This window comes from Chinchilla lanigera, unplaced genomic scaffold (assembly GCF_000276665.1).
Source record: "Chinchilla lanigera isolate Chin_1 unplaced genomic scaffold, ChiLan1.0 scaffold00008, whole genome shotgun sequence".
In the NCBI taxonomy this organism is placed as follows: Eukaryota; Metazoa; Chordata; class Mammalia; order Rodentia; family Chinchillidae; genus Chinchilla; species Chinchilla lanigera.
In genome coordinates, this window is record NW_004955409.1 from 24,702,663 (window position 1) to 24,729,890 (window position 27,228).

Here is a 27,228-nt window from a genome sequence, read left to right on the forward strand (position 1 = left end):
AGCTATGCTGTGTTGGGATTTTTCATATAATCCAGTTGCTAAATGATGCCAGGGCTACTTTGATTTAAAAGAAGGAAAACAGATATCATTGTTCTCCAACCCCTCCATTCTCACTAGATCAGCTAACCAAAAAAATCTTTCCCTGAAGAGAAAGAATGCATTTCTCATGATCAAGGAATATCAACATTAATAAAATAATATCTGTACTGGCATAGAATGCTATTTATTTGGCGATATTAAGCATAGTACTAATGCCTTAAGTGCAAGCCATGGGAGAAAGGATGGAGCTTAGCAAATCCATTTCTGAGCTGTTCCTAAAATGTCACTCAACTTCTGAGACCTACAGGTGCCTCTTTACCCTCTTGATTCAGAGGAATCCATAACTATACTCTCTAGATTTGGCAGAGAGCAAGAGAATAAGGTCACGAATAAAGAATATCATCATTAAATGTAAGTCTGAAAATGAGTTCCTATTGCAAAGGGAGAGAATAGCTAATTCTTATTATTACAAACCCTTCTAAATAAAAGCTTTTCATGCTTTGATCTAGAAGTACAGTTAAATCTCTTTTATAGTCACGTTGTTGCCCTGGTTTATGAAGATACAGAAACAAAAAAGAGATTCTATTTCTCAGGTTGTTCAATTACAACTTAAATCAACAAATTTTTGCCTCCTGTCACCTCTGTCAGTCCTTCCCTCCCCACTACAATGGGCTTAATCGGTCTTGTGAGAAAACACTTTCTAGAAAGCTCTTGTATCCATGATTTGTAATTTTGTCTAGATTAAGTTGTGCAGATCAGATTTCTTGGAACCCCTATCCTTAATAAAGGTGTTCCCTGAAAAAGTGCTCATTGTGAGACCCGAGATGACTAAGGCACTGCTCAGACCTGTCAGACACCAAGTTGAAGAAACCACTTGGGATGGTCTCAGGCTGCCTTTCGCTAAAACTTATGTTGTTTTGTGAGTCAAAGTTAGATTGTCTGATGTACAACATAGCTATATTATGTCTTCTTTAATTCAGGTCAAGTAGTAAACATTATACAAGCAGCACATTCATACAAAAAAAGTAAAATACAGACACACATTTAGGATAAAGTTCTTTATGTCATCACCTTCAAATAAGTATTGTTAAAACTTTTGTCTGTCCTCTAATTTTTTTCCTGAGCACTTGTGTGCATAATCTCCCCTCCTCTCTCTCTTGCTCTCTCTCTCACACACACACACACACACACACGAAACTATAATATCATGCCTGAGGTTTTGATGTTAAAAATTATTCTCTTAATGGAAATTTACATAGTCTTTAATTGCTATAGAGTATTCCAGTTACACATAGTCCATAGTACACCAACTAATACTTTAGTGCTATATATTTATGACCTTTGAAAAATAATTCCGTTAGGTAATGACTCTAAGAAGTACTGTAAAAAAATTAAAATTAAAAACAGGAAAACTACTTTCTCCTTCTTTTCAACCCCAAGATACCAAAAAAAAAAAAAAATAGGAAAGAAAATCAGGGATATTAAACATTGCTATTTATAATCCACTTCCTATCCAGCTCAAAAAAGTTTTACAAAAAGTCTATATTTCTCATTATGACTTTTCAGTGAAAAGCAAATCTGACTTTAAAGTTCTCACCATGACAGGGCATATACCAGTGTCACTTAATTTTTTTTTCCACTAAGGACCTCCTTACAATCAGTCTCTCAGTAATACACACACTGGCTGTGGACATCTGTTTTGAAAGCTCCTAGGTCCCCAAATAAATAGCATTTAGTAAGTACTGGCACAATTTTCACTTCAACATGAAGTTCAATTTTTATCAATAACCAATATTTATTGGTTGCAGAAGGATATATAAGCGGTGAAGTTAACACTTGTGAAATTCTAACAGCCCGGCCTGCGGTCCTGCTAACAGAGACAGGTCTCAGTCCCTTCCCAGAGATGCCTGTGATGGAAACCACAGTGAAACCACATTTTTTATCAACATGATCTCACCAATTTCCCTAAGGAAAATGTGATGCATGATTCTAACCCAAAGCAAAAGATCTTAATGTTTTAAACTCTCTGGAATAGTAAATATAGTCCACAGACCGACCCTTGGCCCCACTCCTTGTCCTCCTTTGCTTCCTTTGTAGAAAACTTAGGTCCCAGGAACCCACTGACTGTGCAATACCACCTCTTGGCATCCTAGGTCTTCTGTGTTGCTATTTGAGCCCATTTCTGTACCCTTTTACTTCACTGTACTTTCTGTGCTAGCCAAATCAAGCTGCCTGGAATTCCTGCAGCTACATCTACCCAAAGCCACTGACAAGTATCCCTACCTGCACGCTTTTACTCATGACTTGCATTAACCCAGAAAGCCTCATTCCCATCTGCATTCAGCATCTATATCCTAATTCCACTAGTTCTTAAAAACCCACCACAATTTCCATAAGTTTAAGGTAAGTAACCATGAGAGTATTTTAAGCATTGTATATTTAGGTAGCCAAATATTAGTACTTAGTACTTAGAATTAGGTACTTCACACGTATTTTTGCATAGAAAGAATAGCACTAGGTGCTGATAATAAGTACTTTTTGTTTTGTTTTGTTTTGGTTTTGTTTTGGTTTTTTTCCAGTACCGGGAATCAAACTCACAACCTTGAGCTTGCCAGGCAGGCACTGTGCCACTGAGCTAAATCCCAGCCCCAATAAGTACTTTTGGATAAATATAATATTTTATCCTTCTAACTTTTATTTAACACTGTAGTGCCTTTTCTATACTTCTCTTTTCTATTGTCTCATCAAAATGTATCTGAATATTATACATCCCCTGACATACTTTGAGCTCCAGTGGGTATGATTTGTTTCTATTTCATCTTTGGGGCACTAGAGAAACTTGAGATTTTTATGGGCTGAGTAACTATTAGTATTAATTATTCTATCTCTGCAGAAACCTTCAAGGTGTCACATATACTTGTAGGTTTAGGTAATGGGGTGGTGGTAAATGACCAGCAACCAGAAGTGCTGAGTTGGTAATTTTGGTTATGGGTAGTCCTGGTGCTGGGTAACCAGGGGCAAATTTATTACCATTTTAGTCCTAAAATTCAGGGTTGGTATACATGTGAAATCAAGATAACACATGGGGGCTGGGGATATAGCTCAGCAGCATGCAAAGGTCCTGAGTTCAGTTACCCACACCAAAAAAAAAGAGTGCTTGATTGGCAGCACATATACTAAAATTGGAACGATACAGAGAAGATGAGCATGGCCCCAGCACAAGGATGACCTGAAAATTTGTGAAACATTCCATGTGTTTAAAAAAAGGGGGCACGGGGATATAGCTCAGTGGCACAGTGGCTGCCTGGCAAGCTCAAGGTTGTGAGTTCGATTCTCCGTACCAAAAAAAAAGAGACAAAAATAACACATGAATGCCCCAGCTCACCTCAGTCTCTACCAGAGATTATGTCCCATTTCCTGCATGAATTCTTTCTCCTGGATTCTTTGTATTAGTGGTACCGATATCCACTGACACTTTCTTCTTTATCCCCTCCTCCATTCATCACTTGGGCCTATTAGTTTTGCATCCCAAATTTTTCTGGATTTTTCCCTTGTTTTCCATTCCCTATATTATTCCCCCCTTTATTAGGGCCACTGCAGCAGCCCATTCATTTTTCTGCTTCATATCTATGCCCCCAGTCCCCTGATCCAACCACCACAATGATCTTTTCCAGACATAAATCTTGCTATTTTATTGCTTTTCTTTCAACCTTTGGTGTTTCCTCATCATGCTTAGGATAAAAGCCAAAGTCTTCTCAAGGAATGAGAGGAAGTAATTTATAATAAACTTCCTACTCTTGCTACTAGTTGTCTCAAACTTTGAGGTTCAACTGAAATTATCTATCAACCTGTAATCCTATCAGATGTTTTTTGCCCTTGGGCTTTTGATTGAGCGGTTCCCATAGCCTGGAATGTCCTCGTCCTTGGCCAATTTCCATTCACTCTTTCTTAGTTTGGACACTGAATTTCTTGGAAAACTTCCTCAACAGGATTCCTTCCACAAGCTCTGAAAGGTGTCCTTCATATTTCTACCACTGCCATAATTCTCAGATGGCATCATCATATAACCCCCCCATCTTCCTTAAAATGTGAACTCTTTAGATGCATGTATTAGTCTGCTTTCCTGTACCTGACACCAACAATTTAAAGAAGGAGAGTTTTAGTTTGGGCTCACATTGTCAAGATATTCAGTTTATGGTCAGCTGGCACCAAAGCAAAAACATCACAGCAGAAGGGCATCATGGAGCAAAGAAGCACAGTTCATGGTGAGCAGGAAGCAGAGCAAGGGAAGAGTGCCAAAGAGGAAAGGGTGAAGGTCCAGAGACAGAGCCCAAGGTCACAATCCATGAGCCACCAGACACACTCAGAAGCATGCGTTAATCTCCTGGGTGACTCCCAAACCAATCAAATCAACACAAGATCTACTGTCACAGTGGGGTGCTGCTTTGTTCACTTCCATATCCACAGTACTACCAAGACTCTGGCACAGGGTAAGCATTCAAAAACTACCTCATTACCAAATCCTTCCTGCAGTGTTTGTCTTCTGTAATACAATGCTTCACTTGCTTTTCCTTTCCCAAATAAAGTTAGTTCTGAAACACCAGGATGAAAAAGAGTTTACATTTAAAAAATAGATGTTGATTTTTAAAGATTGTTGGTGATAAAACTGCAGTCTGATAAAATTCTTTGAGAAAGATTGGCAAGTTTTTGAACACTTATGAGACTCACCTGGAATGGTAATAGCTGGATGTGCCCTTCAGGGAAACACGAGTCACAAACTCTAGTGTGTTCATAGGAATATAGTGAAAAACAAAAATAAATTATATTTGCCTAGATTGTTATGTTTTTTAAAGTTACTGTAGAGAGCACTCACAATAACCTCATAGAAGGACACTGCTTACTTGGCATTGCAACTTGTGTAGCTAACAGACATCTCAAACACAATGTATGTAAACCAAAGCTCCCCCTCTTCCTCCCAAACCTGGTCCTTCTTTATTCTTCACCATTGAAATGATCAATAATTCTACTCTTTGAGTTTGCACCACAAGCCTTGGGTTCATTCTCACCTTTCTCTTTCACACTCCCTCTGAGCAAATTCTGCTAATGTTATCTGTAGCTATATACCCACAGTCAGGCTACTTCTAGTCATCCCCACCTAGGGCAAGACACCACCTTCTCTTTCCTTTTCCTCTATCCTTGCAATCACCTCTTAACTTATCGCCTTCTGTTCTTGACCCAGTTAATCTCTTCAGACAGCAGTTTGAGTGACCCCTTCCCAGTAGGAAAGTCAAATTATGTCACTGTTTTGCTCATCCTCCACTCCACCCCCTTACCATCCCTGCCCATGGGTTCCTCCTTTGACTCAAAGGAAGAGGCCTTACACCCCACTACAAGGCCCAGCTCTCCATTGGAGTAGGCGCTCGCCTCTCCTGCTCTCCGCCTTGCTCTTCCCACGGCTGCACTAGCCTGCTTCCTGCAGTTCTCCCTGCTTCCGCCGCAGGATGTTCACATTTATTTCCTCAGCTTGCAATGTTCTTCAAGACACAGGCATGACTCAGGTCTACACACAGAATTTATCTTTTCAACGAAGCCCTCTCTAGCCATTCTACCTATGGTAGAGTTTTTACAAAGTGGCCATAATATTTTGCAGTTCCTCTCATCCAGACAAGAAGTCTTCTGCTCTTCTCGTGGAGTCTGACTGAGAGCATGTGATGGAAGTGAAGGCTGTGGGTTTCAGAGCCTGGTCCTCAAGAGATTTTGCAGCTTCTCCCTTTGCTTTCTGGCCTGTTCCCTGGCAGCGTAAAGAAGCCTGCGTCAGACACTGAAGGATGGAGAGAGCCCACATGAAGGGAGAGGGCTGGCAGGCTGCATCAAGGACCCCAGACATGTGGGAGAGACCACCTTCAAGTCTACATGAGGGGGCCCCCGGCAAGATGGACAGAAGAGCCTCCCGGATGACCGCAGTCCTAATTACCTACCCACAGCAGTGTGACAAATAGTAAATGCTTTTAGTTTTATGCTGCTACACTTAAGGAGGTTTGTTATACAGTAACAGATAATAAAACACCAAATATTTCAACCCTTTTCAGATACTTTATTTGTTGCATCCATCTCCACTAATTAGAAAACAAAGCTCTGTAAGGCCAGAGCTTCTTTTTTTTTTTTCCTATTTTGTTTGCTTTATTATCTCCAGTGCATAGTACAGAGCTAGTCAATAATATTCTCCATAAATATTTTTAAGTGGATCAGTGAACTACTGTAGCTTTGCAAAGGGCCTTGCAGACCCATAAGTATAGTGCTGTCCTTGTTAAATGGGAAAACTAATACCTAGTGAGGTTGTGAAGCAGTGTCAGAACCAGAGAACAGAACTTCTTGCTTCTAGTTTTTAAAAAGCTCAATTTCCCACATTTGCACAATTTTGCATATAAGATCTTCTGTATATGAAGTAGAGCTGTAGTATTTCAAGTTATAAATCCAGCTTGATTTAGCTTGATTTTTTTTAAAAAAAGACTTTAAAGAATCTGTTTATTCACAAACCTATAAAGTCTATAAGCCCACGGGCTCAAATGACACTGTTGAAGCTCTATTACTCTACTTTCTTGGACAGCTTCTATCCATGTTCAGATTAATAACTCCAGGGAATAAAGCTGTCTTTCCTGATAACAATCCCAGATAACACCCAAAGACCTGTCCACTACCCATCCCTGAACCAGTCACTGTGGCCAGGAGCATGGACATCTTCTTAATGGCCAGGTTTGGTTTATTCCTTTGCATGGATTTGGGGAGCTGAGTCAGCCATACTGTGGGGGGTTGACAACTGCTGGTCAACTTGTAACCCCAGCTGAACTAAACCAGCATGGTCCTGGGTTTGGAGGGCCCACCTGGGGACTGTTGCCAGCAGCATAAGAGGCAGAACTGGAGAAGAAGAGAAGCTGTTAGGGAAGCTCTAGGGAGCTGCTGGTTTTCCTGCAGGAGCTTGTCAGGCTGGCTTTCCTTATGAATCAGCTGCTATCAATGAAGGAGCTCCGGATCTCGTTGTCGCTGAGAATGGCTACGGTTCACTTTGGGGGAGTGCTGGTCCTCACTTTGAGCATCACTTCCTGGCTCCAGGTCAGATCCCTCAGCCTGCTAGCACAGATCCTTCATCCTGCTGGCTCAGACTTTCTAGCTTCCAGCACTGATCTTTGGGCCTTCTCCGGGCAGATCCGTGAAACAGGCCTGCATGAGACATTGTTATGGGCTCTAAGTCTTCAGCTGGACTCATGCAGGACATCACCATGAGACCCAGGCCTGCAGCTGGATTCCTTGGTCTTTAGTGTGTGGACAGATTTCCTGCACTCTTTTTGTGTATGACTCTTTGGGTGACTATTATAACATAATCTTATAAGCTATGTGTCCTTGATTGTTTGCCCTTGTAAACCCCTGACTACAACACCTATCTTCCTCACATAGAATGGACCTCCTTGGGAAAGGGTGCTCTGTAACAAGAGAGTGGAGGTAAGCAGTACAAGATATACTGAAAATCCAGATGTCTGCTCACATTCCGTTCATTGCATCATGCAACTATCTGTAGATAAGTCCTCTCTGATCACAGAAAATAGGTCGAAGTCACTGATTTTCCCCTATGAAGAAAAACCAGTAGCAAAGCAGGATACATTTCACACTGAATGAAAAAGCAGGCGGAAGTGACCACCAATCTTGCTGAGATTCTCTTGCCTAGCTCCATCCAGTATTCTATGTGGCAGATTTGGAATTTGAAGATGAGGTGGGCAGGAATCAGCTTGGTTAAGAATCTATGTCAAACAAGTATCCACAGCAACATCCACACCTGGAATAAAAGTTGAAGTTATTTCAGAGAATCCTGTCTGAGGGAGGGGTGAAGGGGAAGGCACTGCATTTTATCAGAAAAAATCACCATGTTTAACAAAGATTTTGAGAACAAGCTAAAATGAGAATCTACATTGTCCATTACAGGGCAGTACCGGGATGAGAGAAGAGAATCAATATGCCTCAGCAATACTTAAGAGATGTTTTTCATCTGGGAAATGATCTTAAGACCACTTTTGCTATTTTGAAATCTGGCCCAAGCACTTGTGAAAAGATGACCTTTTGTATATTACATCTTGCAGAGAGCTATATATAGTTGGATGCAATATCCTGACCTAATGGGGGAAAATGAAATAGAAAGGAAAATGGTGTTTCTGGGTTTTCAACCAAAAGGCAGTACATGGCAGGAGAGAATGGAGGATGCAGACTTGGCCCAGTAGAGCTCGCCGACTGAAATGTCATTCTCTGAAGGATTCTAGACATCTGCATTATTTTGCATGAGCTACCATCAGCAAGCGACTTAGGGCCGAGTGTGGAAACACTGTTTTTTGCATTTCTTAAAGCCATCTTGTCCTGATCCTTGGGTTCCCACACTTTGGAGGGGGAGGGGTGCTCCACAGAAAAGGTTACTGATTTCTGAAAGGTTAGAAGTCTTTTTTTCTTTTTAAAGAATAACATTTCAGCTTGATATTATTTTAGTATTTACCACTATGTATTGTCTTAGACCTCATCTTGGCAAAGGGCTCCTAAACAACTGCCACTTTTAGCATTGCTGCCAAAAGGCGCCCTTTCACAATAAAGCATGCTGTGCTTTGGCAGGAAATCAATAAAGTGAAAATCTGTTCTCATCATCCATACATTTACCATCACAATCAACAATCAAAGGCGAGACCTGGGTTCTTTATCCACAGGCTCCAGCCTCCCAATTTTCTGCTATGAAAGGCAGCATAAATTAGAACCCTTGGTTCCTGTTAGCCGGGCTTAATGGGTATGATTTATGAACCATTAAATGAGGTTATGTAAATTGATCCTTAGCAGAATGCTAGCGCCCAGGTGACAGGTGCAGCATGCTCGTCCACAAGGGTTCTGCACAAATCAGATTGCAGTGACATTCAGTTTGTGGAAAGAGAAATATGTTGTCAACAAGGAAGTGATTTAAATAGTGCCCTGGGTTTGTCAGCAATTATGCCTTTCTTCTTAATTGCTGCAAACTATATAAATTCTAATAGGAAATAAATTAGTAATTTACCAGTTAATGACAAGGGGTATAAAAGAGAAGGGCTTAAATATTTTAAAAGCCATATTACCAGTGAGGCCATACACTAGGGTGATTTCACTGATGCTGTTAAAGTTGAAGAGATACTTTATAGCAGGAGTATAAACTTTGACACACAACAGCTAAAATTACATGCATTGCAGCTGAAAACAGGATTCAGAAGGAAATGCCCTTGTAGAATTGCTTTGTGTGTTCCACAGAAATGGAGATGTCACTGGGGTTTCCATTTTTCATCATTAACATTCTAAGCTTAAAACAATGGTCTTTTTAACCAGGTGCAACCCCCCCCCCTTGCTTTATGCTTAAAAACTTACTGTAAGTCTGGCCTCTGACCAATCAGGTAAAAACTGTGCAACTGTAACTGTATTGTCAGAGTGAAGGTGGGTGATGTAGCTGATGTTGCAGAACTGTTAGCTTTGCCTGCCTTGCTTAGACAATAGGGAACAATAACATACTTCCAGGGAACTCAATAGGGAACAATAACATACTGCTATAATTTTGGTTGTAAAATGAACAGGTTTTGTGCATGTTGATAAACCTCTCATTTTGAATGTCCAAAGTAAAGGCTCAATAAAAAAAAAAAATCATGAGGGAGTATATACAAATTACAGTAATTTCACGAGCTTTGAAAATGAAAAAAACAAAATCTCAAACTTGGTCCTTCTCTAGGGCTCTCTGGCCTAAGAATGTGATGGTCTTCTGAGAAAGCTTCTCCTGAGACACTCTGCTCAGTATCATCCCCAGTTTTTGTCTAAAGCTATTATTGTGTCTGTTTCCATGAGGCTGACCCCTGTAAGAGGACGCATATGGATGTGATAGTAACGTTCCCTGGTCCCTGGCCGAGCTTATTAGAGCTCCCCACGGGGGGTCCCTACTACTCTTTTTAACAGTCATTTCTACTTCACAAGTGCAGTTGTTTATGAGCAAGGGAGATGATTTGACCCACTGTACTGCTCTAAGAAAGAATGAAAAGAGTGACTCTAGGACAAAGGTCGGATGTTTAAAGACACTTGTGACTCTGGTCCACGCAGAGAGGTCCTCCCCAGCAAAGGAAAACACTAAAACATCATTTGTGAACTTAGAGAAAGGGCCTGAGAGGTCACAAGTGGAGAATTATGTAACCACTGGCATCTATTAATAATTTCTGTGCTAATAGGTGAAGATAATTTGGAAGTAAAGAAGTATTATGAAAAAGAGTTTGGGGACTACTAGGGGAAAAAAAATTCCCAGGAATCCATGCAGCAGTAAAGGGTCACCAGCTATTTCATGTCTGAGTATTACAATTTAGTGTGTGGCTGGGGAAAAGTTAACTTACTTTAGGTTCTGAATAACAGTAGTATTTCACACAATTCTGTTGTGACTGTTAAAGAAGTAATACATAAAGGTACTGACATACAGCAAGCACTCAATTTTTTGGTAGTTTGAGACATACACATTTATACACACAGTGTTTGAGGTATTGAAATATATATATATTTGGTGGAAATATGTATATACATATATATTTATATTGGGGAAAGAGAGAATTTCAGTTTCTTCTGATTTGCAGCATTAAGCTACCTATCTCTAGAGATCTCTGTGTAAAAATGCCCTTCAATACTAGATCTATCTATATGCTCCTCTCACCCAAATGCAAGCACCATCTTGATCTCCCCCTAACTTTGTCCCTTCTATTATAGAGAGCTAAGTTAGATAGACATTAATATACAATGAGAGAGGCACTGGGTCCTCAAGGAAGTCAACACAAAAAATAAATGAATACAGACATCAGAATTGTGGCTGGAAGGACATCTGAAGAAAGCCAGGCCTCAAAATGAAGATGCATGCTCAGGCCTGCATGCCTCCCTAAGGGATAAGCAATGACTTAAGAGTGTGTTGTAACAGCACCATCTGTCCCAGTAAGTCCAGATAGGCATCAGTCACCGAGGTGGGTGACCAGAGCATCTGGACCCATGCCTTCCCCAAAAGACATTTATTCTTTCCATGTACTCCTGACATGTGACTTGTTTCCCTATTGGATCAATATTAGCTAAGCAGCTATACTTATAATTCTGTAGGTCAGTTGTAGCTTGATCCAAGTTATAACCACATTGTGACTTTGCTGTATAAAAAGCGAAGCCACAAAGTCATCGGCCACCCTCATGGGACCCCCTCCTGGAAGTCCAGGAGCTATTCTCCCCCCCCCCTTAATTCCAGTAAACCTCTCCTAACTTCTCCCTTTGCTTCACGACTTATTCTCGATGTTGTGGGACCATGAACTCAGCACATGTGACATCTAACCAGTCCGGAGTTGTATTTCTCCTGTATCACTTCCTTCCTTGTCTCCTCTCTGTGTCTTTTCAGGAAAGGTCTGTTGATGAAGAACATGATTCTGAGCCACATCTTGGAATTCACATTTCAGCTTCCCTACTTGTTAGCTCTACGACCTTGGGCAATTTACTTCATCAATCTGTGCTTCAGAATGAGGGAATTTAAAAACAAAATGGAGATTTAAGAATAATACCTAGTGCCTACTGCATGGAGTTGTTCTGAGGATTAAATGAGTTAACACATGAAGTGTGAAAAATAGAACCTACACAGAGTAAGCACCATGTCCCATATTACATTATGACAGTGTTTCTGTCTCTTTTGTCTCTGTGCTCGAATATCACTCTTCTGCCTGGAAGAGGGCACTAACATATGCAGAGCCCCAAACCACATGCCATGTACTGTTCACACATCAGGATCAAAAATGAGAATATTATACCCAGTCAATAAATGAAACAGAGGCTCAGTGAGATTAAAAAATTCACCTAAATACAAAGTCTCTGTTATACAAGAAGAATAAATTCTAGAGATAGGCTAGTACCTTTAGTTAACAATATGGTACTGTGCACATTAAACTATGTTAGGAAGTCTGATCTCATTTTAAGTGTTCTTAACAAACATATACAAAGCATGCACACATGAACACAAGGACGTTTTGGAGGTGATAGATATGTTTAAACTTTGGTTATGGTGAAGGTACCATGGGGATATGCACATAACAAAACTCACGTATAATTCAGTGTGGGCAATTTTTGTATATTGATTATATCTCAATAAAATTTTTAAAAGAGAAAAAATTGCTATGAAATAAAAACAAATCTGTAGATAATCCATAAATAATTTTTATTTATGAAATAAAAACAAGTAAGTACAGAGTCAGCATTCAGATCCAGATTTTACTGGTCCCCAAACCCACAGCACCATGACACTTCACAAGTCCACGGAGAAAATGGACAGAAATTCCTCTAGTGCAGCCTCACATTCATATGCTGGAAAGATGCTTGGTTTGACTTCTGCACCCTTTAAATTTTAGTTACTTTATCTATAAAAACAGGAACTAGACTGGAGGCTTCCAAACTGTGTTCCCCCCAAGCCCCTGGGTTTCTTCAAGATTACTCAGGAGCCACTGCGGAGGAAGGACCCTGCAAACAGAACCCAGATCCTCCCTAGATGCCCACATCTAAACAGAGCGAGCCTTGGGCCTTTGAGATATTGAACAACAGCAAGATCCTTTTCAGCTCTAATATTCTGAGACTCTATATCAAACTATAAAATGACATGGCTCAATTACTATACCATAATAATTTTTCAATTTAAAAAAATCTTTTTTGTTTCTATTACATGTAAGACATTAAGTTGGGCATTGACTAAACAACTTCTCCTTCCCTGCAAAACACTGTCTTATAAGAACTCCCTGCTCCTCCCTGAGTACCCTCTTAAGATGCATTTCTTTCAGGAACTGTGTTTTCAATTCACTTAAAAGCCAAAAAGTGAAATGTTTCCTGAATGCTCTTAACCTTTGTACTGCAGACCCCCATTTCCCTGAAGAATATTTTTATCCCTACCCTATCTGTATGTCTTATCTGTGTACTTTATCTTGTGAACACAGTTCTATGTCCCAAAGAGCCTAATGCATTAGAAAATTTTCAGTAAAGAATACTAAAGTGAATAGCCACTGAACCATTGGTAGTAGGCTCCAAGCCTTTTTAGTATTTCCTCTCTACGCAGTACAGCACCAGTCATCACCCTCCCTTCCCCAGCTAACTAGCCCAAGAAGTTTATTCTAGGAGATGGCATCACTTGCTAATTGAATTAACCTCCTAACTGTGCTTTGATTCAGTGACGATTACCTCTGGGAATGCAGCAGCTCCTCTGTAACTCTGTTCCTGCCCCACTAGAGACAATTCCCCTCCCCCCTTCTTATTTATTGGAGGAGGGATCAACAAGGAATGTTGAACACTGCTGGGTGGAGGGTGGAATGCAAATGAAGGGTTGCCTTAAAATAAGGAGAACTAGCAAAAGAGCTTCCAGTTATTCTACCGAGCTGAGAGTAAGAACTCATCCTTGCTTTGGAAAATGATTTTTAAAAATGGCATGGTATTTGGGGAAAGAACTTTACTGCAATAATGCTCAGGTTTAAAAAAATTTCAGAGGCTAATTTTATTGTGGGTTCAAGAACATGAAGATCCCGAAAGTATAATATTCCCAGAATATTGGTGAGCATGTCTTGTTAGTAGGAAAAAAATAAATAGGCTTGCCTGACTATCCTAGAAATGCTTCTGTATGTGCATGTGTGTGCATTTTTGTGACCATCTCATCGTCATCATCTTAGTTACTTTTCTCGTTGCTGATACAAAATACCCGACACCCAAAGTTAAAGGAGGAAAGGGTTATTTAGCTCACAGTTTGTAGAGGTTTTAGTTCATAGTCAAGTGGCTCCAAGGCAGGGTGGCATGGAAGAGGGACATCGCAGAAGAAAAATAGTCTATGGCAAGCAGGCAGGTAAGAGCACATTAGCCCTCTTTCTGTCCCTTATATTTTATGCAGGCTACCCATCCTAGGTGGTGTAGCACTCACACCATTACTTCTAGCCAGAACTATGCCAAACCAATCAGCGGACTGATTTAGTAATCACACACCCTTGATCCCAGCACTACACACTATAGATCCAGCTACCTCTGAAAAGCATCCCATAACCACATGAGGTTTAGGAAGACATCTAAACACAAACCATAAAGCCATCTAAGCCATTGGCTCACAACTCTGTGTGCCAGAGTCATCTGGGAGACCTCAAAAGGCGACATAAACAGAGACAAAATTAGGTTCCCTCTTTGGAGATTCAGATTTTTGGCAAGGCCCATACCCCCGATCTTTGAAAAGCTCCCCAGCAGAACAGGATGCCCAACTAGAGCAAAGAATCATTAGTGCATGGAATAACAGCGTGGAGGCCCTCATTATAACACCATTGGCTCCACTTGTGGTTTTGTGCTCTGCTGAATGTCAATCAGCCTCACCACACAGTGTAGTGACGAGATGACAGACAGGTTGATTGCACATATGGAATACAGTCACCACTTTCTTAGATCTGTAAATTCACTGTTAGGGGCTTCACTGTTAGGGGCTTATTTCTAAAATAATGCTACTTTTGGCCAAAATATGACTTACTCCAGCAGAAGTAGAGCTATCTTAATCAGTGCAATTCTTCTTTTAGTGAAGTCATTTTATCTTCTCTGGATTAATATTTTGCTTTAGCAGGGTAACAGTGTAGTAGCAGTCATGCTTAGCTAACTAAGGGCCTCTAAAAACATCTCAGTTGATGTGTAGATGACAATGAGCAGTCACAATTTCAGTTTCTTTAAACCGAGAACAACTTCTTGAGTCAAGACATAACAGACTTCATTATTTTTTTGAACTGGAAAAGTTGATGCTTACTGTAATAGACCAGGAGTTTTGTTCTCTTTGTTTAGTCCCAAATCATTAAATGTTTTAAGAATGGGCAAATAGTCAATAGTACTAGAGATGCCCTCTGCATTGCTCCCTATTTCCAACCCTTATGTACATATATATTTTTTTCTCTTCAACCTATTAGATACACTTATTTGCATAATGTCACCTCTCTCTAGAAGAATTTTCAGGGGCTTCCTAGCATCAATCATTTCAAACCTAATCTCATCAAGCCAGGCCAGCTTTCTAACCCCAAGTTTGCCATTTGTATTTCTCCTCACTGTAGACCTCTCCCTTACACCAACCAGGGCAACAATCTTCCCAGCTAAAACTGGACCTTGCCTACCCTGCTTAGACTTTGATGACCTTCCCATTTCTGCCATGAAAGTGAGTGGCAGACGCCTGCAGAGCTGCAGCTGTATGTAGTTCCACACTCCATCCAAAAAGCAACAGCTGTGTGCCACAGAAAGCTGAGCCTCTGCCTTGGCCTTCCCTCTCTTTGACCTTGGCAATGTCCATGTTGGCCTTAGGAATCTCCTACTTTGATCTGAGTCCTCCATGACTAAAAATTCATACCTGCAAAGAAGTCTTCCTATGATTAGTTTTATTTCACATTGAAAGTTTGGACAAGCCTCTCTACACTGTCTTCATTAATTCACATGGCCTGAGATTGTTAGCTGTGCCAGATTCCACATCACCAACTGGACTGTAACTTCTACTGAGCAAATATTCTGCGTTATGCTACTTTTGTATCCCTCTAAATTTTGCTTTTTAAAAAAACAACCAAAACATCTGATGCTTTCATGAGTAACCTGCCCAGTGGTTTTAACCCAAAAGACCATGCTAAACATAGCCCAGGCCAGGAGAACTAGATCTCAATAATTACCATCTCTCACTCCAAGTATTCTTCCTCTTCTGGTGTAATTAGTGAGAAGGTGCCAATATGCTCCTCATAAAGTAGTCTCACTGTAATAGAGAAAAGGTATCTGGAAAATGCAATGACAAAAATAATCAGAACAAATTAAAATGCCTGTAAGCTGGAGGAAATGGTTTTGGTTAAGAGAACAAAGGTCTTTGTACAAAAAGAAAAAAATCTTTTCTACCTAGTTGCTTTCTAGGACATTACCATTAGAGTGTCTTTAAACCTAATCATAATTTTGACCTTTTGCTGGTTGGGAAATATAGCACTGATATAGTACCAAAGGTGTTTGTTCTGCAGGGCACTGATGCCCTCCTGTTAGGAGCTGTAAGCTTTGAGATTAAAATCTTGTACAAAGGATGAAACTATTCGACTAACAGAATCGTATTTCTTTTACCCTTAAGAAGAATGCCATCTAAGTGACCAAATATATCATCTGAATATTATCAAAGTTAAATTCACTAACCATATTTATTGAATACGGAAGAATTTAAAATACTATTTACTCTGGATGAATCAAATGCTGACAATAGATTCAGTGATAGTCCACTGAGGTAGTGACAAAAACAACTAAGAAAAAGATTCTGATAAATTCTAGAAGAGTTCTTGTAATTTGTGTTTTATTAAAGGATGTATATTGTGTGGAAATAACAAATCTCTCTAACACACATAAAAACTAATTTGCCAAAATGAAAAAAAAAGTGAAACTAACACATTTGAAGCAATGCGATTCTTCACTCCCAGTCCCGTCTTATTTTTCTACCTATGTTTAGCCCTTTACCTCTACTACTTTGTATTAATTTTTATTTTGTTGCATATATACATGTCCATCGTTTCAAATCCTTTCTTATACAAGATGAAGGTATACATAAGATAAACACAGGATTCCCACTATTGATTACTTTGGAATCAGTGTAAGAAGCTTGACCCTTCAGTTGGAAATCTCTTAAAGCATCTCTGGGACTTGACAGTAAAGTGGTTTTCTACCTGAGCGAAGGGAAGTAAGCTTGTCAGATCAGGTGAGTAATCTAAGACAGCTGCAGTGTACTCTTGTCTCTTCTGCGTATGTATGGAGCGAAGTGTCAAATGTGAGGTATTTGGTGACTAACAAATCGATAAGTGGTATTTGTATCACTTGATAGTATTTCTGCTCATAACCATAAACACTGCTAGTACTTACAATTTAAAGCTATGTAAGTTAAAATAAAAAGATGCAGGCATACAAATATGTTTTCGTATTTCTGAGAACAATTTGTTTTAAGATGAGTTGATTAAATACAAATTTTAGTGAAAGAAAATTAATATAAAGCATTCTTTCACTACAGTAGGATTTTAAATCCATCTTCTCAGCTTTTTGGTTCTATCTGTGGAACGTAATTAACAAAGCTGAAGTCAAGGGCTAGGGATGTAACTTAATGGTATAGTGAGTGCATAGCAAGTGTGAGGCCCTGGATTCAACCCCTAGCACCATCCTCAAAAATGCGAATGTCAGGCTTCTTTTTTTCTCTACTTAGCTTGGGAATGTGGTCTTAAGAAACTAGACTCACTGCTCTTTCTTTTTCTCCCAAACTCCAAATAGACTGGCTAGTGTTATGGTGCTCTAGCCATGCTGTTACTTTGTTGCAGGGATCTATGCAAGGAGACTGTTCTTCTGGTACATCTATAGCTTCTTTAGATTAAGAGGTTATGAAGTTGCTATTCTGAATATGGAAAAGTCAAGATACAGGGTACTCCATCCATATATTTGAAAAGGGTTTTTACACTTGATCTTAGCCAAAAGGCCGAGAAGCGATTGAAAAGGGTTTTTAAAGCTCATGAATCTATTAGAGAGCCATTTTAGATCCCTGGCCAAAGGACAGTTGGTGCACCTGTGGACCATACCAGGAGTAGTCGTAATATGGCATCATGAACTTCCTTCCTAGAAATCTGAAGTGAATGCATGACTGGAATTAGATGCATAGTAGCCCAGGGCCTGTGTGAAAGATATGAAAGTCCCTAGACACATGGTTTTAAGGCTTTTGCAGAAGTGATGTTTAAGGCTTTAAAACTGAGGGAGGGTCAATCAAGTGAAAGCAAGGGAAAGGGTGGTCCCAGTCAGCAGCCAGAAGAGATAAGTCTTGGACAGGAAAGCACGGTGCCTTCAAGGAATGAAAAGGCCTACGCAAAGTGAGGAGAGTAAGAAAGGGCATGGCTGAGGGAGTGGGTGGGAGCCTAAGTGTGAGGGTGCTTTTAAATTAAATTAAAATATTTGAACATTTAAGGACAATGAGAAATCATGAAGCTGTTTGAGTGACTTAATCGCATTTATACTGTTTAAAAAGCATTCATCCACCTAGATAAGGTGTCTTATTAGTTTTTCTTTCTCCTCCTCCTCTTCCTTCTTCTTCCCCTTCTTCACCTTGTTCTTTTTGCAGTGCTGGGGATTGAACTCCAGGCCTCACACATGCTAGGCAAGCACTCTACCACTGAGCTACACCCCCATGCCCCTTATTCTCATCACCATACATTTGTTGTGTGTGCTGAGGGGAGGGGCTATGCTAATCCTGCCCATAGGCATGGAGAACCACTCAGACTCAACTACAGGGATACTCTCTATGATTAGCAAAAATGCTCCTTTACCCATGGGTCCTTTTCACGTTCCTGGAATGCTCCTTTTCTTCTCTTGGCTGGCTCATTCTTTTCCTTCCAGTCTTAGTTTGAAAGTCACATCTTCAGCGAGGTCTTCCCTGACCACCTCATAATTAAAACACGCCTTATCCTCTGTATTTTCTATTCCAGATGGTTATTTAGTTTCTATGTAGTACTCATTACAATTTGCAAATTGGGGATTTCTTGAGAAATCTTTTAAATATCTTTCTCCCAGTTGTGTAAAAAAACTCTGTGGCATTGGAACCCATATGTTGCCTGTGTTACTCACTGATGTGGGTGCAGCACTTGCATGAGAGACTAAGCACAGCGGGCCATCGGGATGGTGCCAGCATTCAGGGGAGAGATGTTGGTGGTCTGGGCATGGGTAGCAAGAGTGAACTAATTCTAGAGATATTTATAAGACAGGCAAGACAGGTCTTAATCACTGATTGGGTGATATGAAAGAGAAGGGCCAAGTACAAGAACCTTCAGAGTTCTAAGTGGATTTGCAAAAAATTAATTGATACTAATGAATATCATACAACAGTCTTAGAAAAATTGTTCCACAGCCATATTAGGGTTTTAAAGGTATTTTAATAGTTGAACAGTGTTTAGTAAGAAAACACAAAAACAAAAATAAAAAACCCACTGACATACCTGCAGAAGGGTTCATTGTGTTGCACTAAAAAAAGGAAGTGATGAATGGGTTTTAGAATATAGCAATCCTACTGGAGATATAGCTCAGTGGCACAGTACCTGCCTGGCAAGTGTGAGGTCATGAGTTCAATTCCCCATACCCAAAAAAAAAAGTAGAGCAATCTCTTATCTAACTGAGATTACTAAAAAAAAATTCCTCAGTTTCAAAATAGTATAAAAGTAAGCTTAACTAACACAAAATAGAACTGAGTAACCCTGGTATAATATATATGCAGTAAATGTCTGTGATAAATTTAGAAGCACTTCTCCATATGTTACATATTTTGATGTTTTGTGTCCTCTTCATGCAGTGGGTTTTATTCATTTAATTTTAAAACTATAGAAATTAGACAAGTGGCCTACTGAATGCCATGCAGTTAATCACTGAGCAGGACCTCAGGCAGGAAAAAAACTAGAATCTTGTTATAGTTTGGATCTGGAATGTCCTCCAATAGTCCAGCTTGGTGCACTTAGGAAGTGTGGGGACTGTCAGAGGTGGGGAGATCTTCAAGTAAAGAAAGATATGTCGTTGAAGGGGATAGTAGGATCCCAGCTGCCTTTGTCATCTTCTTTTCCATGACATGACCATGAGATGAGTGGTTTTGCTCTGTTATGTGCTCCCTGACATGATGTACTGCCTCACCACAGGCCCAAAAGCAACTTGGCAGTACATCAGGTCTGGAACATCCAAGATTGTGAGCCAAAATAAACCTTTTCTCTGTATCTCATCTAAGGGATTTGTTATGGAAAGCTGACCAAGACAAAGCTTCACTTTGTAGGTGAGAAAAGGAACCTAAAACCACTTGCTTGAGGCCGTAGGGATTGTAATCAGAGAGCTAGAGTTGAGAAACAACTTTCTTCTTCAGCCTGTTTTTTCTTCTGTGGGTCATTATAGTACAAAAAAGGGAAGATCTGTATGTTTGGGCTTGAGAGGCTCTTTAGGTACAAATCAGAGATGAGCACTGCCTCTACCAGTGGGTGTCACTCTGCTGCTCAGTTCTCTTGGTACCCTGCTTTTTCTCTGTCCTTCTTGCAGTCCTCAGGACTGCTGCCGATGTTACTGGTGGGACAACAATGGAGAGGAGGCCAGACCACATGCTGCCTGTGTGTCACCTCTCTCATGGCCCATGTAGATTCTGAGTCAGTACCTCTTCCTCCACTCCATGACCTTTCAACAATAACAATGCCTAATAGCTCATTCTATTGTTGTTTCTTACTGTAAGTGAGAGAATTTGCTGGGCATAGTTCATCTTGTTAAGCTAAGACACATCATAGATCATCGGTCTATGGTCAGGCTACTCTTGCTGTAGGCTCCACTCCAGGTCTCCTGGAGTTGTTCACAGAACAACTGTGAGGTGTTCTTAGATCTTCAGAGAACTTTTTCATTTCCTGGTCTTCATGGCAACTAGAGACTTTTATTGGCATTTTGTGAATGGGATTGGAAATGAGGACAGTCCTGCACAGAACAAAATCATGCCCCAATTTCCCATAAGGCTTCACTGGGAAACACTAAGATTGGCTGTGAAAGTCTTTCAGTATCACTCCAAAGAATTTGGATTTTAGTCCCAAGAAAGTAGAGTGCTAGAATGAGGAGTCTAGAGTGGCTCCCAGATTTAGGTGTTGGGAGTTGGCTAAGAGGTAAATCTGATCATTGAGATTGAGATCCTGGAGACAGGGGAACAGAGGTTAAAAATGACCAGAAAAATAATGAATTCACACTGCACACATCAACATGTAAGTGAAGTTACTGGAGTACTCCACGACTCCAGAGTAGGACTGGAGGTGAGTTGTTGATTTGGACATTACCACATCGGGGTAGGTGAAACCATGGGTATCCATGAGACCACCCAAAGTAAGAGTGAATTCTGGATTATCCAAGGTCAATTTTTAACCTCAGGCAGGCATTCCTGCTTCCACTCAGTGTGTTCACAGGAAATACCAATTAAAATTAATTTCAACATTAGTAAAACATTATTAGCAAAATAAATTTGCTGCCAAAAACATAATGAGCTTCAGAATGAAATGTAAAATGTTTTTAGCTGAGTTACCTGACATTTTTACATGCTGCTTTATCTTTGTTGATTTTATGAGACATAATAAGTTAGAGCAAAAGTATTTTAGAGATTTCATGAAGAGTATTAACAACAAGAATAACAACAGAAAAGATATGTTAGGTATTTCTCCTCATTCATAGAGGCTTTTCCCATTCATTCACATGATTTAAACTGTTTGTGCCTTTGCTTATTCATTTAGTGGATGGTTTTCTGGCATATTACAGGGGAAAGCTTTCCAATGCTTAGTAATAGGAATATTTCAGGACACAAGCTCTATTTGTCCTTCCCTTTGTTATAGAAATTATATTTTCTTACTGTTGCTAATCTTAGCTATGCTTGCCTAGATGGAGCAGGAAATGCATGGTTTTGTTTTATTATTTAAATCTTAAGTTTTGATGGAGGAAACCAAACAATTTGAATTAATGACACACTGAGCAACAGAAAATAGTGATTCATTAAAATAATCAATTGATAGTCAACTATTACTCTCAGTAACAATGGCAGTATATTTCTGACCACATCTAGAGGGGCCAGTGTGCACTATCTTAGTCCATCTGGTGCTGCAGAATGCTTGACACTAGGTAATGTACAAAGAAAGAGGTTTATTTAGCTCACAGTCTTGAGGTCTAAGAGCATGGTACCAGCACCAGCTTCTGATGAGGGCCTCATGGTGGATAATATTTCATGGCAGGAGCACATGCAGGAATGGTGAGTGCATGGGCAGAAGCAAGAAAGCAAGAGACTGGAGTGGGGCCAGGCGTACTCTCTTATAACAACTCACTTTTGCAGGAACAAATCCAGACCCACAAGACTTGACTCACTTCTGCAGAACAGAATTAATCCATTAATCCACTCATGAGGGTGGAGCCCCTATGACCTAATTACCTTCTACCTCGTTTCTTAAAGTTTCTATCACTACTGTACTAGGTACCAAGCTTCTAGCACATGAGTCTTTGATGGATGAACCATCTGTATACAATTCCTTGTGATATAAATAGGTGTTATTGGATAAGGATTAGTTTCCTTACTGAAGGACTTCTTAAAACATTTACTATATGTAAATGTAAAAATCCCCAAACAGAAGGTTCTAAGTATGCAATGCTTCTCAAATGTTCTTGACCACAGAACTCTTTGTTTTAGATCATAATACAAGGGATACTCATATGCCTTGGGATAAACCGTGTTCTAGATATTCTAAACTTTATCTTTAGAACAAACCAAGTCTTCAGACTTCTAAGGAGTTGGTTACTTTACTTTGGTCTCTTTGTCATGGAATTACTTTAAATTTATAATATGTGATTAGTCTACCTTGGAAGATGCTGCCAAAATCAGTCTTATAGAATTCACTATTGTATCTAGTTATAAATGGCCCAGTACATACTGTTTGTGGTCCATCCAGTAACTTTTGTGAAGATCTATGGAGACATTGAAGTCAATAATACAATGTTAGCTGTGCTTCATTTGAGAACTTTTCTTTCTTAAAGCCTACAGACATAAATTTTATCATTGATTTTTTTCTTTGCTTTGACTGGTAGGAATTTCAGTGTAAAAATTGCAGTCTACATCTAATAATACTACATGATGATATGGTATATAGTTTGCACAAATTTTATCTTAGTTTACATATGATTTCTTTCCCATACTTCTTATTTACTTGATTTCCAAATTTTAAAATCCTTTTTTGATTCACTCTTTCAATGACTATTTATTTAGCACCTTCTACAGAGCAAGCATTGGGATATGTGTTGGAAATATGATGGTGAAAATAATATAAGCTGTCTTTGCTCTCTAAATCTTACACCCTAGAGGTGGATATAGATAGTAAATATACAATATACTGTATTCAGTGTGATAAGGAACTTGATAGAAAAGCACAAGGAAATCTAACCTCTGTCTAGAGACTGAGGAATACTGTTAATGTATGTACTATAGATGTGGTCAAATAATGTAATGTATTGTTAATGTAAATGTACTATGTGTAAACATCAGAAATAATCTTCAAGCACATTGGATTACTGACTGTTTTGGACTCTGCTTTTATTCTATGGTCAAGAACCTTTGTGCCCATCCTCTGCCCTAAAATGCATGCAGCATAGCATCCCAGTGTTGTATTGCTATGTTAGTTTCTTCTGCTTTGATGCTTGGGCTAATGCCTGCTCTCATTTCCTGATAGGAAATTCTGCAAAGATGAATGGGGAGGAGGTGTCATAGGACAGGAAGCCCACGGTGGGTTGAGGCCATTGAAACCTTGGGCAGAGAGAATTTTTACAGATATTAGATGCTACAAAAAAGTCAGGAAGATTAAAGATTGTTATTCAGCCTCCGGATTTGTGATGTGAGAGGTAATGATGTGAGAGGTAATGATAACATCTGAAGAGCAGGTTTAGGTGGGCAAAGAAGATGCAAAGAGTTAAGTTTATATAGTCTAAAGGGATCATGGGTGGTAAGGCACTAAGAACAGCAAGTATGGGCTAGCTTCTCGACAGTCTGCGAAATAGAGGGACAGTGTTGTTTAGAGTGCCTCCTGAAAGGGATAGTGGGGTCAGGGAAAGGTTGGTGTTTTTCTTTAATGACCAAATGCCTTCACCCACATGCATCTCTCATCACAAAAGACTGATTAAATGCAGCTATGCCATGGTTGCTGGGCACTGGGATAATGCATACAGTCAACATTCTGAAATGTTTCTTAAAAGAGCACTTGAATCATAACCTAAATTTTTAGGAGGGGCAGGATTTCTTATCCACCGTATCTTGATCAAACTTCAGATAGCCTTAACCTAATATTTGAAAAGTGAATAGTTTAAACTCATTTGCGGAGTTGTTCCTTTTCAGTGGGGTAATAGCCAAACAATGACAACCAAACAGAAAATTTTGCAAGCAAGAATATCTCCACCGGCAGCAGCAGCCCAGGGTGGCAGCTGCTGTGGATGAAAGTCATGAGCTTGATTCTCAGAGTGGAGGGAAAGCTCAAAGGGTGAGGACAGTCCCCAGCCTTCTTAAACTGTCAATAGAGGAAATAGGACAGACTTTAGGTAACAGAGCAATGGGGCAAGAACTTCCTGGTGACTTTTAATGCACACACATATACACAAACACACTCTTGGACTATTGGTCTCCCACCCTGTGTGCCTGCTGAGGCTCCAGCTTGCTCATATACTGAGGTCATTCTATTCTCGGTTAGAAAGCACATAAGAAGTCCTAATGACTTACCCAGATTCTTTACTTGGCTACCTCCAGGAGTCTGCTGTCTGCATGATCTGACCTCCTCTGCCTTCTCATCTACTCCTCCACTGCTGAGACCAGGCTTTGTTTCATCCCCACTGAAGATGAGGTCCCACCAGGCTTGTTTCCTTCACTCCTCAACCCTGGGTCTCCCTCTCCACTCTGCCACCTCCCTTGTCACCCTTACCTTACCTGTCTCTCCAAGAACTCATTAAGCCAGGAAAATCTAGTGCTAATGCCACCCACCTTTAGTGAGTTAGTGAGCTAGGCATACTCTGTATTGTTCTGCTTTATATGAATTACTTATCGTATTAACAATTCTTTGAGGCAGCGGGTTTGCAGAGGAGGAAATAGAACAAACAAGTACATTGTCTAACGTCATACATCCACGAACTTTCAGAGCACAGAGTCTGGCTGCAGAGCCCATGCTTTTAGCACTATATTATACTGCCTTGTGTATAAGTATAGGTGCAAAAGACCGGGGGCACAGGAAATTCATCTATACTACTAAGAGTCAGAAGTTCAGGTAGATGCTGGTTATTAGAAGTCTTAGAAGCCAGGCCCAAGAATTGGGTAATAGGTCGAAGGCCTTAGAAAAGAGCTTCCTTGTATCTAAGCCAACATGGGGCTTCCTTTAGGAAATCTCATCCATGGAGTGGCAGAATGAAGAAACATCTGGCAAGGTAAGAAAGGAGAGAGATTAGGATTTTACCTGCCCAGATCAGCAGCCCTTCTTGTTGTTGTTATTGAGACTAGAAGCCATGCTATGGTTTGAATTATGTGCCTCCACATAGATCTCAAAGTCCTAGCCTGCAGTACCTGTGAATGTAACCTTATCTGTAAATAGGGTCTTGGCATATAACCAAGTTCAAATGAAGTAATTGAAGTGCGGCCTCATCCAATATGACTGTGTCATTATACAAAAGAAAATTTGGACACAAAGATAGATACCAGAGAGAAATTCCCAGGGAGAAAGTCACATGAAGATGTAGGCAGAACCTGAGGTGATGCGTGTAGAGGTCCAGGACAGAAATTGCCAGAAATCTACCATAAGCTAGGACAGAGGCGAGGAATAATTTCTCCCTCTCAGCTTTCAGAAGAACTAACCCTAATGACACCTTGATTTGGGACTTCTGGTCACCCACCCCACCCCCTAGAACTGTGAGGCAATATGCTCTTGTTTCTTAGCCACGTTTAAGATCTCAGTTCCATATCAGTCAGGTATGGCTGAAAGATCCCAGGATACAGTTCATACCCACAAGTCATGAGGCTGTGGTAGGGACTCCTTTTTCTTTTGGTAGAAATCTTGGAACAAGCAAGAAGGGAAAGGAATGGAAATTTTTAAAGCTTGTCAGAAGCTAGATGGCAATTGAGGCAATATTTGTGAGCTTAATATGAACACAGATATTGCTCTGCCAGCTGGCAGGTCTTAGAAATTGCTCCCAACAAAACAAATATGCAACAACTTCCTTTAAAGAAGTAAACAAAATATTTACAAATAAACATGTATCAACATCCTGAGAGGCAGAGTAGGTGGACTAGTTGGAATGGGTTTCTCTTCATTCTGTAGGAGGTGCTTGGTCCTACATCCACTTCTACTGCTCAAACTGGGCTTTTCAAGACAAATGGGAAACTGGGAACCTGACATTTATGGTAAAACCCTGTAAAATAAGAGAAATGTGTTCTTAAGAGTGATGCCTTATTTACAGGCTCTATGCACTTGCAGTAAAGATAAGTGCTGGCTTATTTCTATAGTCCCAGCTAGTTGGGAGGCTGAGGTCAGAGAGTCATTTGACCTCAAGAATGTAAGACTAGTGTGGTCAACACAGTGAAACCCTGCCTCAAAAATAAATAAAACTTTTTTAAAAATGGAATCTTTTCATACAAGGCATTTGCATGCTAACCTTTCTAGTTGTCTTTTCTACTATTTTAAGGCATTGTGTATGTTAGAGCCAGATCTGTAGGGTTAAGGGTAGCAGAATATAGTGACAGAGGTAGTAGTTTCTTATTGCAAGAATGTATTTAAGCCATAAATTTGTGACTATCTGCCACTATTTGAGACTTTGAACACAATGAGACACTAAAGTCTACAAATATATTGGTATCTACTAGGAGTTTCAGAAGTCACTAAGGTCTGCAAGAATCCTGAGCACAGGAATGTGAAAGCCAGGAATGCTGAAGCGCCCAGCCTATGTGAACACATGCTGAAAATCTTCATTAAAATCAAGGTTAAGCCATTAGCTATGCCTAAGCATCAGACCAAATTGGGGTTCACAATATCTCAAATCTTGTTTTCTCTGGAATATAAGAAATAGTCCCAAACTGGGCATGGTGCTACATTACCATAATCCCAGTAATCTATGAGGCTGAGGCAGGAGGAGTGCAATGTTCCAACCCAGCTTTAGCAAATTAGTAGGACACTGTGAGAGAGAGAGAGAGAGACAGAGAGTGAGACACACAGAGAGAGAGAGAGAGAGAGAGAGAGAGATGGAGGAAGGAAGGAAGAAAGGAAGAAGGAAGGAAGGAAGAAAAGGAAGGAAGGAAGAAGATATAGTTCAGTGTATGAAGGCCTTGAGTTCAATTAAAAAAGAAGGAAGAAAGGGAGGAAGGAAGGAAGGAAGGAAGGAAGGAAGGAAGGAAGGAAGGAAGGAAGGAAGGAAGGAATGAAGGAAGGAAGAAAAGCAAGCAAGCAAGCAAGCCAAAACTACTTTAGTCAAAGGTATTGAGGCCTCCCTTTTCTTTCATCCAATAAAAATTTCTAGTAGCATACACATAATACTATTAAACAGAGCATATTTCTTCTAGTTGAAAGACAA